This window comes from Camelus dromedarius, chromosome 5 (assembly GCF_036321535.1).
Source record: "Camelus dromedarius isolate mCamDro1 chromosome 5, mCamDro1.pat, whole genome shotgun sequence".
Lineage (NCBI taxonomy): Eukaryota > Metazoa > Chordata > Mammalia > Artiodactyla > Camelidae > Camelus > Camelus dromedarius.
The window spans coordinates 7,211,190-7,225,225 of record NC_087440.1 but is presented as its reverse complement, the minus strand read 5'-3'; the positions used below and the strand labels follow the sequence as shown (position 1 = coordinate 7,225,225).

At 44.3% G+C, this 14,036-nt stretch overlaps 1 protein-coding gene and 1 long non-coding RNA gene across 6 annotated transcripts in view; one reads left to right on the top strand and one right to left on the bottom strand.

Moving 5' to 3' along the window:
• Positions 1–14,036, bottom strand: part of RORA (RAR related orphan receptor A) — a 699,387-nt gene that overhangs the window by 139,973 nt on the left and 545,378 nt on the right. The window lies entirely within an intron of this gene.
• LOC116153423 (uncharacterized) lies at positions 8–5,854 on the top strand. The gene is made up of 3 exons (XR_004137147.2): positions 8–324; positions 2,472–3,273; positions 3,550–5,854. It is a non-coding gene; the product is annotated as an uncharacterized LOC116153423 (long non-coding RNA).

Sequence of the window (14,036 nt, the reverse complement as noted above, 5' to 3'; positions counted from 1 at the left end):
CATGGCCCAACCTCTGCCCAAGTCAACTATGGGTCTGACTGGCCGCATTTTCAGTTTCTTTATTTTCAGACCTGGCTCTCTCTTGTTGTAAGGCTGGTAGCAGTCATAGTGATCGTGGGGTTTAGCACTTTAAGAGTCACCATTTTAAAACGCCGAAATATTTTTCTTTAAGGGTAAACCTGTTTCTCAAGTGAACTCCTGGAGGAAGCCTGTTCTGTGCATATTCAGAAGTGGTCTACAAGGAGGAGGGCTGAGAAGCTCGCCCAGGTCCTCAGAGAGACCACTCCTCTTCACCTACCGGAAATCTGTCTCCCTCCTTTTCAGGTCTGTCTCCTTAGGCTGGGAAGGACAGCCTCATGTCGCCACTCTTGGAAAGGGGTCGGGATGTGGTGCTCAGATTCCCTGACTTTTACTTGCATAGAGGGTGGGAGAAAGAGAGGAGGAGGAAATGAAACCATGAGGAAGGAGAAGAAGGGAAAGAAGCAAAATCACCCAGCCACCTGCCCTTTGGAGGAAACTGCCGCACACAGGTACCTCTGTGGCCTTGGAAGTATATGGTTTCCCCTCGTACTAGGTGGAACGCAATCTAAGGTTACAAAAGGAGGAGGATGCTTCCCACCCAAGTTTTTTGTTTGTTTGTTTTGTGTGTGTTAGTTTGCAGGGGGAGGAAAACATTTCTTTTCCCTCTGCCCGTTTTGGGTTCACTGCGGGGGTCCTGCAAATTAGACTGATAAAAGACAGATTATAGGGAGAAAAACAAATTTAGGAACTCAATGCATTGAATACTCAGTGATGAGTGACTCCAAGGAACGGTTACAACTTGGGCTTCTATGGGCATCTTAGCAAAGAACAGTAAATTTGCAGAGAAGCGACAATGCAAAGGAAAAGGGTTTTAGGCTTCCAAGGGTGGTAAGCCGTGGAAAGGTAAGTATATGGGGGAAAGTAGTGGAAGATAAGGATGTTTTACCAAAGTTTATTATGGAGTTTCCTCGGGTACAGTTTCGGGGCTGATTAAGAGTCTGGAGTCGTCTCTGGTGGTTAAGAATTGGCCTGCCCTTCCTGGCAGCGACCAGGAGGCCATAAAGAGTTCATCCTGTGTCTGCTTCTTTCCCAATTGTTTTCAGCTCAAAATAGGCCTTATGCCACAGTGGCATGTTTTGGGGTGGCATACTCTGAACCACATTCAAGTTCAATTTTTCCTTCTTTTTCAAAGTTTCTTAAAGTAAGACATATACACGGGAGAAGTTATAAGTAGAAATTTGGAAGTTATACAGAAGCTAAGAGAAGCATGCAAAAACATGACTAAATCTTATCTCATTAGTCGAACGCAAGCTCATCTAGGTATAGTTCCAGTAATTTTTTCCTACACTTTTTTTTTCTGCACGTAACCGAGATCATTCTCCACACAGAATTTCGCATACCTCGGTTCTGTTCAACCAATCAAAAATATTTTCTCAAGCTATTATTCACTCTTTAAATATCATTTTAATGGCAGTATAATTTCCCAACATATGACTGTACCATAATTTATTATAATTTTCCTAATATTTAGACATCTAGGGTGAACTTAAATAAACGTTTTGTGTGTGTGCATAAATCTTAGCATTTCAAATTATTTCCTGAGGATAATCTACTAGAGGTAGAAATATGGGATCAAAAGAATATCATCATTTTTCAGGTCTTTAGAGCACATATTACCCGGAAGTTGCATCCACTAACATTAGCACAATATATGAGTGTCTTCCCGAAGCTCTGACTGCATTGGCTGTCATTTAACCTTTGCTATTTTGTCAGGTCCCTGTTATTTAATTTTGCATTCAGTGGTGAGGCTGAAAGTTGTTTAGTATATAATAAGCTTTTTGTATTTTCTCTTCTACAAGTTATCAGTTCAGGACTTATCTGTTTTTTCACTGATTTATAGTAACACTTTATAAACCAAGGTTATTAGCTTTCTTTGTGCTTCAATTTTTGAAAAAAAAAACTTATCAGTTTGCTTTTTGTCCTCTGATTTTGTTATGATTATTTTTGAGGTATGGAAATTTCATATTTCTCTATCTTTCAATTTATTGGCCTTTTACTCTGATTTCTTCCATTCCTTTAAAGTATAGGAAATCTTTCCCTACCTAGTACTGGATAAATATGCAGAAACACATTCTTTTATTTATTTAATCAGTTTTTCAAAAATATGATTTCTTGAGCCTATCTGGACCCGTAATTTATTATATGGTATGAGAAAAAATGTATTTTTTCCTGATAAGCTAACAATTATCCTGGCATGACTATTTTCCCCATGGTTTTTATATGTATTCCATAAACATATACTCAAGACTATTCTTAAAAAAGGCAAGATTATGTTTCGGGGTTTTCAACTGACTTCCTTGCCTGCTCGTTTTACCAGTGGTTTTTCCACCCTTAATTTTTGTTTTTAGAAGTTCTTTTATCTCTTGTATTGAATTCTTTCTACATAAAAGGTGGCCAAGATGACGTACAAAGAAGACCGTTAAAGATTATTGGAGAAAGAGATCTCTGGCTTTACCGTTTTGGGTCTTAGGAGAAAAAGGTACAGTGTTAGCTCTGCTTGTGTCTGTGAAGGGTGGGGTTCATGTTATGACACAGAAAATCAGAAAGGACTTTCATAATTTCTTGATAGTCACAGGAACAGTAATATAAAGAAGAGAATTACGTATCTTTTTATTCATCTCAAGAGAAGAAAATTTCCAGTGAGGAGACTAAGACATTTAATGCTGAAAGGGCATCTCATCTGAGGCTTCTAGGGCACCAGTAAAGGTTTCAACCCGTGTGTCTGTAAAAAATTGCCAGAAACTGTCACAAAATGGAAAATGAGAGCCTGCATTACGATGGTTCTGCTAGGGTTCTATAAGGTATGTGCTGAAAAAGTTTGTTTTGTGCTTAAGGCTTGTTAATAGTATCTTAGGATGATGGGGTTATCGGTGACTTTATTATTTTTGGACATTTAACTGTATTTTCATACCCCCTCCCCAAATTGCAAAGAAGTTTTTTTTTTTTTTCTTAATAATGGTCTGTTAATTAACTTCTGAAAATACAGTACTGGAAGCTTTAGTCCCAAGAAGTACAATGGTACCAAGAGTGGATTTTCTGTTTTTTCACCTCTTTTCCTCAATAGACACAGTGACACCAAAACTCATCTCATTAGAAGAGATTTTTTGTAGAAACGAGAAAGGACATTTCTAAACCAAGTGCGTTTCTTCTGAATAAGATTTAACCCAAAATGAGGTTGGGGACTGAAAGAAGGTATGAACAACTACCTCTTAAAATTTCTATTCCTAAAGCTAATAGGAATTCTTTTGCAATTTTTTTTTCCTTGACAACCAAGGATTGCTACATCTTGCATGTTAAAAAGTAGAGGACTATAAGTCAGTACTCACTGGATACAATTTTTTTCCCTTGTAAATTCCCTTTTGGTGATACAATTGTGGTATTTTACTATCTGAAAAATTTCTGTTTTTCTTTAATGGTCTTTACTTTCTTCTTTTCTTAGCTCTTCTTAATTGTTCTATTTTTCATTAGTAGACAATTCTCTCCGGTTGATCTACAGTGATTGGGGGTCAGAGTCATGGACAATAGACAATATCTGGTTTAGTCTGGCTCCAGAAATGTTAAACTGTGCCTCAGCCTCTTAACGAGTCACTTGAAGGGTAAGCGACAGTCAGCCCTCCGTGGCAATAATGTCGTTGTTGGAAGCACTTGAGAAAACCTGCTGTAATTTTTTTACACACACACCCTCCCATCCCAAAGCAAGTTTATCTTTGTTTTTAAACCATAAACCACAGTCTGTATTTCTTTTCCATGCCACATTGAAAGGAAATAAAAACCAAGCGCAGTACGTATCACTTAAACACATTAACAATTAGGCAACAGTCCATTTCCCCCTTGAACTTTCCATGCTTGTTTTCCTGTCTTAAAAAAACACTTAAAAGCCATCAAAGTGAGGGGTAGGGGGCATGTTGAGCATGGAAAGTCTTGGCTCTACCACGGATGTCCACACAATTTCTTGGAACAAGGCTTCCAGTAGATAACCCGGTGAGATGGAGGAATTTCTTTCCACTCAGATACTGTCAGGGCCAATGTGCCTTTCAGGAGACTGTGAGATTCTGAGCATTGAAACTGTAAAAAAAATTGAGCTGGACAGATCCTTGCCACAACGGTTTCTGCTAAATATAGATAAGTCGTCGTCGCGTTGCACAAGCAATTTCCAGCTACGGCTCCTCAGGAGGAGACGCGGGTCCCGGAGCTCATGTCTCTGGTAGTTAAACTGCACAGAGAGATGCGGACCTTGACCTGGGGGTTGTGGGGAGCCAGGGAAGGAGGCAGCATGGAAACAGGAGAAAGGAGCCTTAGTTTTGGTTAAATAGATAATGACACACTAGGGGATACATAGCAAATGAGGGTACTGGCTTAAAATCTCATTAAGCCTCAATAACTTGGAAGAAAAGAGATGCAGAAGGAGCGCTCCCCCCCCCCCACCCCGAGTCTGTGTTCAAGTTCCTCCTGTCCCACTGCCTTGGAAACAATGTGGTAACGGGGGGGATGAGACCACGAGATATGGTGTTGACAGTCCTGAGTTTGCACCCCAGCTTAATCTGACCCTGTGTGTGATTTGGGGTTAATTACTTAACTTCTCTGAGCCTCAGGGTCCTAGTACACAAAATCTAGGTAGAACAGTATCCCTCACAGTGTTATTAGGATTGACATTTGGATTAAAGTACATGGCACTACTAAGAATGCAACTTCTGCTGGCGCCCGTCGCCTCCTCCCCTTGGAGGCAAGTCGTTGAAGCTTCCCTGGACCCCATTTGCCTCTCTCTTACCAAATCCCATTGGTTGTACCTCCAAAGCATATCCGGAGTTTGTCCCCTTCTCTCAATTCCCATTGCTACCATGTCAGTACAAGCCAGTGGCCTCTCTTGCCTACGTCATTGCAACAACCTCCTGGCTACTTCCTCTCCTTCTGTTTCTAAATCCCGTGCGATCCATCTCTGCACAGCAGGCAGAGAGAAAAGCATACTAAGTCATGCCATCCTCCTCCCCGAAACCCTGCAATGGTTTCTTACTGAGAATAAAATCCAAACCTCGTCATAGCTTTCATGGCTCCGTGCGATCTGGCCCCTGCACACCTCTTTCCTCCTCGACTTCACTGACTATCACTTTCTTCTTCTATTAATATTTTCCAGCTGTACTGGCCTAATTTAACTTCCCAGAACACATCAAGTTTATTTCTACTGCAGGGCCTTTGCATTTGCTGTTTCCGTAGCTTGGAAGAAGTTGCTTCCAGATTCTGTTGTGGTTGAAGCCTTCTCAACAGTTAGGTCCAACGTTCCCTCCTAAAATTTGTCTTCCCTGACTGAGTCTCTATCACAGCCCCTCTTCAGGTTTTTTCTTTTTCATAGCACTTATCCTTACATGCAATGATTTAAAATTTTGCCTCTCTGATTCCCCTATGGGGATGTAAACTTCATGAAAGAAGGGGGCTACAGTTTCACCTCTATATTAGCCCCAAACACTTGGACAGCATTTGGTGAATGAATTCTGAATGAATATGTAAAAATGGGATAATATTTGCCTGAAAGTTTGTGACCAGATTTGACAGTCTTCCTGTGTCTTTCCGTTTCTAAAGATTCTGTCATTTCCTAACCAGGAAAGCCTGAACCCCAGAATAATTTTAAAGACATGCAGTTAGGAAATTTTCAAATATTCAACATAAAATAATTCTTATTAGGATTCCCAAGGCACTTTGGGTATCTGCTTTCATGAAAAAACTAAGAAGGACTTAGAATCTGCATGTCAAGTATCTGTATATAAAGAGATTCTTTTAAACTACCATTTAAAAATTGTGTTCCTTTCAGCAGCATTTAGCTTTTCTGAGCAGTCCTATTTACAGCCGGCTGAACACATCCTTACTTCACAGATCTTGAAAAGGAATATGGTTCCACAGCACACAACACATCTGCTAAAAGAAACGGCTCAGGTGAGCACAGCCTGCGTCAGACGCACGCTCTTCAGCTCAGGGAGTTACTCACTCCACTTCCGTGGCTGTGCTGGAAGAGATACACTGTGCAAACTGGATGTATCCTAAGGAAGGTGCTGGAAACCGCGCTGGGAGAAGAAATCGGGAAGGCCTAACTGATGGGGAGGGGGTGGGGGAGGCTGGGAGTCGTTGTCGGATATTTAAAAGTTTCTCCTGTAAAGAGTCTGAGCTGCACGTGCCCTGGGACAGATCTAGAACTGAAGAGCAGAAGCCGCCGGGAGGCCGACTTTGGCTCCATCGTCGGAGGGGAATCTGACAGTCAGCCCATCCTCATGCACAAGCGAAGGCCTCCCTGGAAATACAACAGGCCGGTGTCATCACTGGCTGTTTAACTTCCAGGCAGGCAGACCACGAGCCAGCAAGGACCTGTAAGGACAGGTGGGCAGCTTCTGCCCTTCTGGCAGGTTCTCATGGAGGCCTTTTCACAAATTCCAGGTTGGCTAGCGGGGCCTAACATGGTGTGATTTGTATCATTTGTACCATGGTGTGATTGTTCCTTCTCAGATGTCCTGTGTGGAATACGATGCCTGCCATTGCTAACAACTCAGGCCCAGACAATTTTAAAAAATACATTTTATTTGTTTATTTTTTGTTCTTGTTTTTTTGAGGTGGATAATTAGGTTCACTTATTCACTTATTTATTTTAATGGAGGGACTGGGGCTTGAACCCAGGACCTCATGCATGCTAAGCACGCGCTCCACCACTGAGCTGTACCCTCCCCCCTGGCCCAGACCATTTTGAATTTCAAACGTTCACCTAGAATCTCACAGATTCATGGTTTTATGTTCTGACCTGGAAGCAAGTTACTGGCTATTTCCTACCGAAGAAATCTCTTATCTGGAAGGCTGGAGCAGGCGACTCCTCTTCTTGGTGAATAATAGTTTGTGTTCCAAAAATAACCCCGAGTTTAGGGACAGAAGACAAGGCTGGAGAGTCGAAGGGTTGAATGAGATCACCTTTTCATTTGTGGCCTAAGAACTGTCTGTTACATTTTACCCATCCCTTCTGGCAGGGGCGGCTGGTGACTCCAGGCAGAAGCTGACCCCCTCCTCAGCGACATCCCCCAGCCTGACCCCTCTTTTCTCTTTCTTTCTTTCCTTCCTTCGCCTTTCATTAGAATCCCTGTGAGCCTGTGCACGCTTAGCATGAAAATGAGCCCATTTTATTTTTGGAACCCACAGAGGCAGCCCTGAGGGGAGTGATTGTGTTGCTTTTAGCAGCTAAACAAAAAGGTGTGAAATCATTCGCTGGCTGTTCTAGAATGGGAAAAAATAAATAAATAAACGGAGAAGGAAGGTTCAGGACAGTGTGTGGCAACTTGGACAGAACCTCGGGACTGGGGCTTCTCGGAGACTTATTAGGAACCAAAGCGGCTGTGGGAATGTCTGTACATTCCTCTCACCATCCCGGGATGGTACTAGACTAACATGGGAGGGCACTGGGATTTTTTTTTTTTCCTGAATGATTCGTTTTGAAAAACTAGTTCCACGTTGCTTTGAAAATAACTTGGGGAAGGGACTAGTCTGAGAAAATTCCTTCGAGCCCTTTGCAACGTTCCCTGTACAGGGAAGGCGAGGGAGAGAAGAGAGGACCGTTTCACCCAGGGTTTTTAAGACCTGGGAACACCTAGCAAATGCTTCCGCGGGCAGGCACGGAGTCTCTACCGCAGGCCTGTACCGATTTAATCACACAACAGTGGTGAGAGACAAAGACCGCCAGCAACAAAGTCTTCTTATGAAACTTGAGGTTTTTGCCTCATGCTGACAACATTCATTGGGAGCCATTTCCTGTTTTGGGGGGCTGCGTGTCCCAGATACCCCTCTTCTTGGAAGAGCATCATATTTTGAAATGTCTCTTCCTTAGCAGGGGTGACTGCATATTCAATTGGCATCTTTGATATGGGATTTTGTTTTCCTTTTACACTTAGGGAATCTTTCTGCAACTACAAAATATCTGAAACAGACAAAAATGCAGAGACTTGATAAATTTTAGCCTTATCCCCAAGATGTCACAATTGCTCCTTGAGCTCTCCTTAAAAAAAAAATCAAATGTTATGGCTGTGCTTTTCCTATTTCCATGCTCCTCTCTTCCTCTTTCCCAAGGGACAAGTCCCTTGTTCTTCAACTGATGTGCAACCTTCCACGCTTGGCCTTGTTGCAGGCCTGACCAAGTAGCCATCTGGTTTAGTGAACGTAGCCTTTGGGCTATTTCGGCAGCCAGGCTTCCATGACTGGTGGGCATTGCCACGCGGTGGGCAGCCATTGGGCCTGTCTTATGAACAGGCTTCCTTTTATCCAGCAGTTAGGACAGAATTACAGTAGAGTCCAACGCTAGGAAAAGACATACCTTTAAAAAGTACTATTTAATTGGTTAATCAGTTCATAGAACAAATGATATTAATGGCCCACTTATTGCCAGGGACCATGCTCTGTGCGGAGATATGGTGAGTCACAGACAGACAAATGGAAATTATAACTGCTGTAACACCAGACTTTCTCTTTTGGAAAGGAACTGTCTTTGCTTGGGAAAATCCCATGATAGACCATGACCTTGACCAGGTGGGCAGTAAGAACGAAGAGACAATTCATTGAGCTGAGCAGGATTCTAGAGCGAAGGAGGAGAAAGGAGAAGGGGAAGGAGGAGAGAAATAACTAGGAATTTCAGGGTGAGAGAGAGAGAGAGATGAGAGATAGGAGTGGGGAAAGGACAAAGGGAAAGACAAGAGGACATATGGCAAAGTGGCTAAAGCCGAAAGAAAATCTATGGTGGTTCAACTGCTAGCAGGCTCCAATATCAAGGTCTCTAAGGATCAGTTGGAAGTCATTTGTGTTTCTGGGAAACAAATGCACTGCTTGGTACCCATCCTCTTCCCCGCACCCAGTAAAATGTTTAGTGAAATAGATTTTTTTCAAGTCAGTATACACACAGCATACACAAGTATACACACACACATGTCCATACACATACATGTACCTAAAAGACATCAGATAAGCTGAAATGGATCCATGAAGACAGAAATTCAGCACTGGAGGTGACCATGAACACACAGCCCTGGTGCCTCCCCCTTGTACTCTCCAACCTTGGAATTCTCAGAAACCCATAAAGTCTTGGCTTTCCCTGTGGCCTGGGGAAACTGCACTGAGATGCATCTCAAAGGGCAGAGAGAGCTTATTTGACGTCGGAGTTGAGAGCTGAGCTTACTGTTCGGGTTTTACCCCGTAGGTAATAGGGAACATGATTTGAATACGGGGGTGGATTCTATAATTTAACAAACCTCTATCATAGTTGCCCAAATGCTCTTTCCCCTTGTTTGCAACCAGCAAACACCTACTCATCTTCTGAGATTCTATGTGCGTGTCACTTTATCTGGGGAGCCTTCCCTGACCCCCAGGAAGGGTGATTTTCTTCTTCTGAACTTGCATATCTCTCCATATGTACCTTTCTCTAATACATCGTGTATGACATGGTATCCCATGGTCCTGTACTTGCATGCAACAAAGTAGACCTCATGGCACCACTTTGGAATCCCCACTGCCCAGCAAGACATATGGCTCCTTCACAGAAGGAGACCTGGGGAGGTGAGTAATAAAGGGAAACTTACAAGTGGCCATGCGGCTTTAGAGAGAACAGAACTCCAAGCCCCCAAGTGGGGGCACGCCTCCCCCCCCCCCAGTAATTCTGCTGTTGGACGCCATGTGTCTCGCCCCTTGCTCCTATTTTGAATAAACCCATTGCTCCCCGGAAGTAAAAGCAGTGTCATCATTGTTTGTTTGTTCCCTGCGCCAAGACCCAGGGTGACGAGGCTGGGTTGCACACGGGGCGTGGGCATCAGAAACTGAGGAGTCTCACCCTGCCGGGCCTGTCTGGCTCGTATGCTTGGGCAAGTCACATGGCTCCAGTGGGGCTCCGTTTCCTCACCCAGTGGTAATGACCGGCTTCCCAGGGTGGCTGCAAAGCCTAATTACGGACTGAGAAGGAGGCAGAAAATATAAAGTGCTTCATCACGCAAAGGATTTTCTTCCTCTGTTTCTTTCTGGGCTCGGCAGCCTGTGATAGGAAGTGTTTATAACCTGGAACAAGAGTCTAGCAAAAACTACCATTCTCATCGACAGTGGCTCACTTGGTATTGGTGTTGACTGGGACAGGGACCGTGTATTTCTTTTACTCCAGTCCATTCTGTGGCCCTGGCTGCTAACTTGACACGAGCAGCTTGCCACCTCTTCGCCTCGGTTTCCTTGACTGCAAGGGCTTTCTCGATGATGCCTTTATGCTCAGGCGCGTTGTGATGCCTTAAACTTTTATCTCAGTCCCCGGGCCGTCAAACCACGCTCAGAAACAAGGTTTGCAGATGATACACGATCGTCTGTGAGTGCACCCACAGGGTTAGTCCCTGAGAGAAGACACCGGGGCTTGGGAAGCCTTGCACAAGTGACACTCCAACTCTGCCTGGCTTTGCAGAAGCCCATCTCTCTCCTAAGCACTTAGAGACCTCAGCCCAGTCCGCGTTTCCATCAGGGCCAGAGCCCGCAGACCTGTTGCCAAGTGTTGGCTGAAAGACTGAGCAAAAGAACAACTGATCGTGAGGCAAGAGTGAGAAGGCAGGAGGGAGACAGGAAGACAAACCGAAATAGTGGGTTGAATGGCCACCTTGAGAAACCTTATTCCTGTTCCATCTTTTGTTTTTTTTAATCACAGAGGCTGTCGCTGTACTAGGGATATTCAAAGACCAAAACTGTTCAGAAAAATGAGATTCCAATGCTTTATACCCCCCCAATAAGCTTCGTGGGCAGTGTTTGTGGTCAAGAGAGAGGAATACAGGCCAGAAGATGGCCATTATTTACATGGCACCTCCCCACCCCCTCATCGCTGGCCTCACAACCCGGAGGCAGCTGGGTCACCTGCAGGGATCAGGTGAGGAGGAGGGAGGGTGAGCCAGCTATCGCAGGTTGCCCGGCCAGGTGTGGCAGTGGCTGTGGCAACGTGTGGGGCCACCAAGGCTGACCTCAGGGGGAGGGAGAACACAGGCCAGAGGGGAAGATGTCATGTTGACTTTGATTGGCTAACTCAACATGAGGCCAACGGAGGGAGGAGGGGGAGAGGGGAGAGAAGGCACTTTTGAGAGCATGCCAGTGTCTCACTGGTTTGCAAGTGACTATGAAAGTGTCCTCCACACATAGTCCTGAAGAAGATGTGGGAACTTGGCCGTGCAGTAAACCACATGCTACCTGAAACATACGGAAACAGGTTAGAGAAGGCCGCCATGAGTTGAATCTGATATGCCTCCGAATTATGTCACTGGTGGACGCCTTGATAATACAATTTCTCAACTTGATTTAAAAATTACTCAAAGAAAATGCAAAAATAATTTTGGGAACTTGAGTGCCCATAGACCATTTTCCTAGGAAAACATGGCTCTTAGAAATGTTGGACAGATTTTTGTTTTTCAAACCAAAGCGTTACAACTTGTCTCCCACGTGCCAAGAGTATAACTTTCTATTGAAGCCATGCTACAGAAGAACGTCACGTGCTACGGATTAAACACAGAAACCAGCTACTCACAACACATGAAAGCAAATGAGCGCCCTGAGAAGTGCAAATATGTTGAAACACGTCTGCCATGAAACAGGGTCTTAACAGTCCTCTGACGAAGAGCCCTTTTGCGAGAAGCATTTATTCATATACCTCAACGAGAGGCCTCAGTTTCAAATAAGGTTCATTTTATCCACTTTGACGATGGAAACAAAAGGCACTCTGGAAACATCCTTTTAGTTCGAAGCACCCCTTCTCTTTGGGGAGGAGGGAAGCTTTCAGTGATTCCATATATATCTTACACTCAGTATTTGGAGGATGGAAGTCAGTGCCAGGTAATTCCAACACTTAAACTGTTACTTAAACATCTAGCTGTCCAAGGAGTTCAAATGAATTGTTAGCTACAAAGAGAGGTTTCTCAATCTACATCCCACTCCGAGGTCAACTCTTGTCACAGGTGCACTTGGCCGGGAGGCACTCGTAATCTCAGAAGCAGATACGGCTGCCAAGTTCAAGTTGCCATGACTCTGAACATAGTATAACACTCCACTCCGAGCCAGAGCCTGTCAGTCTTGCGGCTGCTCAGATGAGGGCCCTTCGTTGGTACCACTTTGGCTCACATCCACTGGCTACAGTAATGCAGCAGGTGAAGGACTTAAGTGTCACTCAGTTGGTTTCCAGTTGCTTCCAGGAAAAAAAAAAAAACAAAAAAAAAACCAAACCCATGGCATATAAGAGGCTCGCATCTGACACCTGGCAAATTTCCCCCGTGTTCAGAGGCCATCGATTGAAGATCTGACCTTGGCTATCACGGCCTCAGTGCTGTTTCCCGCACTCTGAGAGGCCCTGAGACACCCAGAAACCTGGGGACATTAGCAATCTGGAGGCGAGCTATAGAAAACCACTCTACACGTATCTAAGAACTCCGCCAAGAAACTTAGCCCCGAGACGCTGACTTCAGAACATTCTGTCTTAGGAGCTGTCAGTCAGCTCGACATCATATTATGGTTTCATGGTGTTGATACACATCTACCAGAAAGGAGGCCAAAAGGGAGGCCTGGCCTCCGCTGTTATCTTCTGCAAGCGACCCCCCCCCCCCACCGCAGCTCTCCCCTGGGGCTTTTTCTCTAAGGACCGCTCCTGGGCTGTCTCTCTAATTAGGACTGGGCACCTGTGGTCCTGAGGTTCCAGGAATATTAAAATAAATTTAAAAAAAGAATGCTAATTACCAGTAGGCTTCTCAGGATGCAAGAGAACAGCAAACTCACCTTAACTTGGCCTTTGTTTCTCTGGCAACTGAAAGGTCAAAACGCTATTTTGTCATTTTTGCATAGTCATTTACACTGATAATTTCCCCTTGCGGGATCAAACCTTCAATGCGCAAAGAAATCTAGAAACTTTCTGTTCACACACTTTTAGGCGTGTGCCCCGAATGACACACTCCTGGAGGTAGGCCCGAGTCATGGTAACTGGCCACATCCTTTATCTGTTGGGACCTGAGAGTTAGCAGAACTTTATCTCTATGATGAAATGGCCTTTAGAAGTGGGTATCGCCGAGTTCAGAACGCGAGCATCGTTACTGAGAAAAAACACTTTCCTTTTAAACAGAGAAACCAACAAGCCATGCACTACAAGGCCTGAAAAGAAAAAAAAAAAGTTGAGCTACCACAAAACAAACAAATATTCAGCTTGGTTTCAGGAAGTTTAGCGAGGATCAAACAAAGCCTTTCTCTATTGAAGTTGTTGGAGAACATTTGTGCTTACTGCAGCCTCTGGTTCCTATTTATGCGGCTGGCTTTTATACACCGACCTCAGGAGGGCATTCCAACTTCAGGTTACTCACAAAGTAGCTTCAGAAACGGCGGCCGGAGCATCCCACCCCACCCCTCGTGTGGGGGAGGGGAAGCACTCCAATATGAAAGTGTTTCAAAACCACTGCTCTGTCCTTGAGGCAAAGAAGATATCTCGAAAACTGGAGAGAGAAACTCTGCAGAGAGAGGGTGAGAAAGCTTTCCTGTGGTGTGAACACGCCTGTGAGGAGAATGCCTCTTCTCATGGGATGAAACCAGGAGACAAGAGAGGCTATTTGTGGAACCCTAGTGAGGGTTTCCACTCAGAAGGAGAGTGCAATTTTCTGCTGGTCCCTGGGGAGGAAGATCTGGTACACCGTTGAATTTTCAAATTATATTCCAGAATTAAAAAAGGAACTATGCCCACTCCTGGCAAACGATAATCTTGTTTTATAAACCTATTACTTTTCAGTTCTTTGTGCTCAGGCTCATAACAATGTTTTGGGTAGGGCTTTTATCCCCATTTGATGGATTAGAAAACTGAGGCTTGGAGATTAAGTCCAAAATTTCACAACAAACACTAAACTAAGATTCATCCTGGGTCATTCTGCCTTGAATGCTTGAACTCTTTCCAACATGCCACACCGACT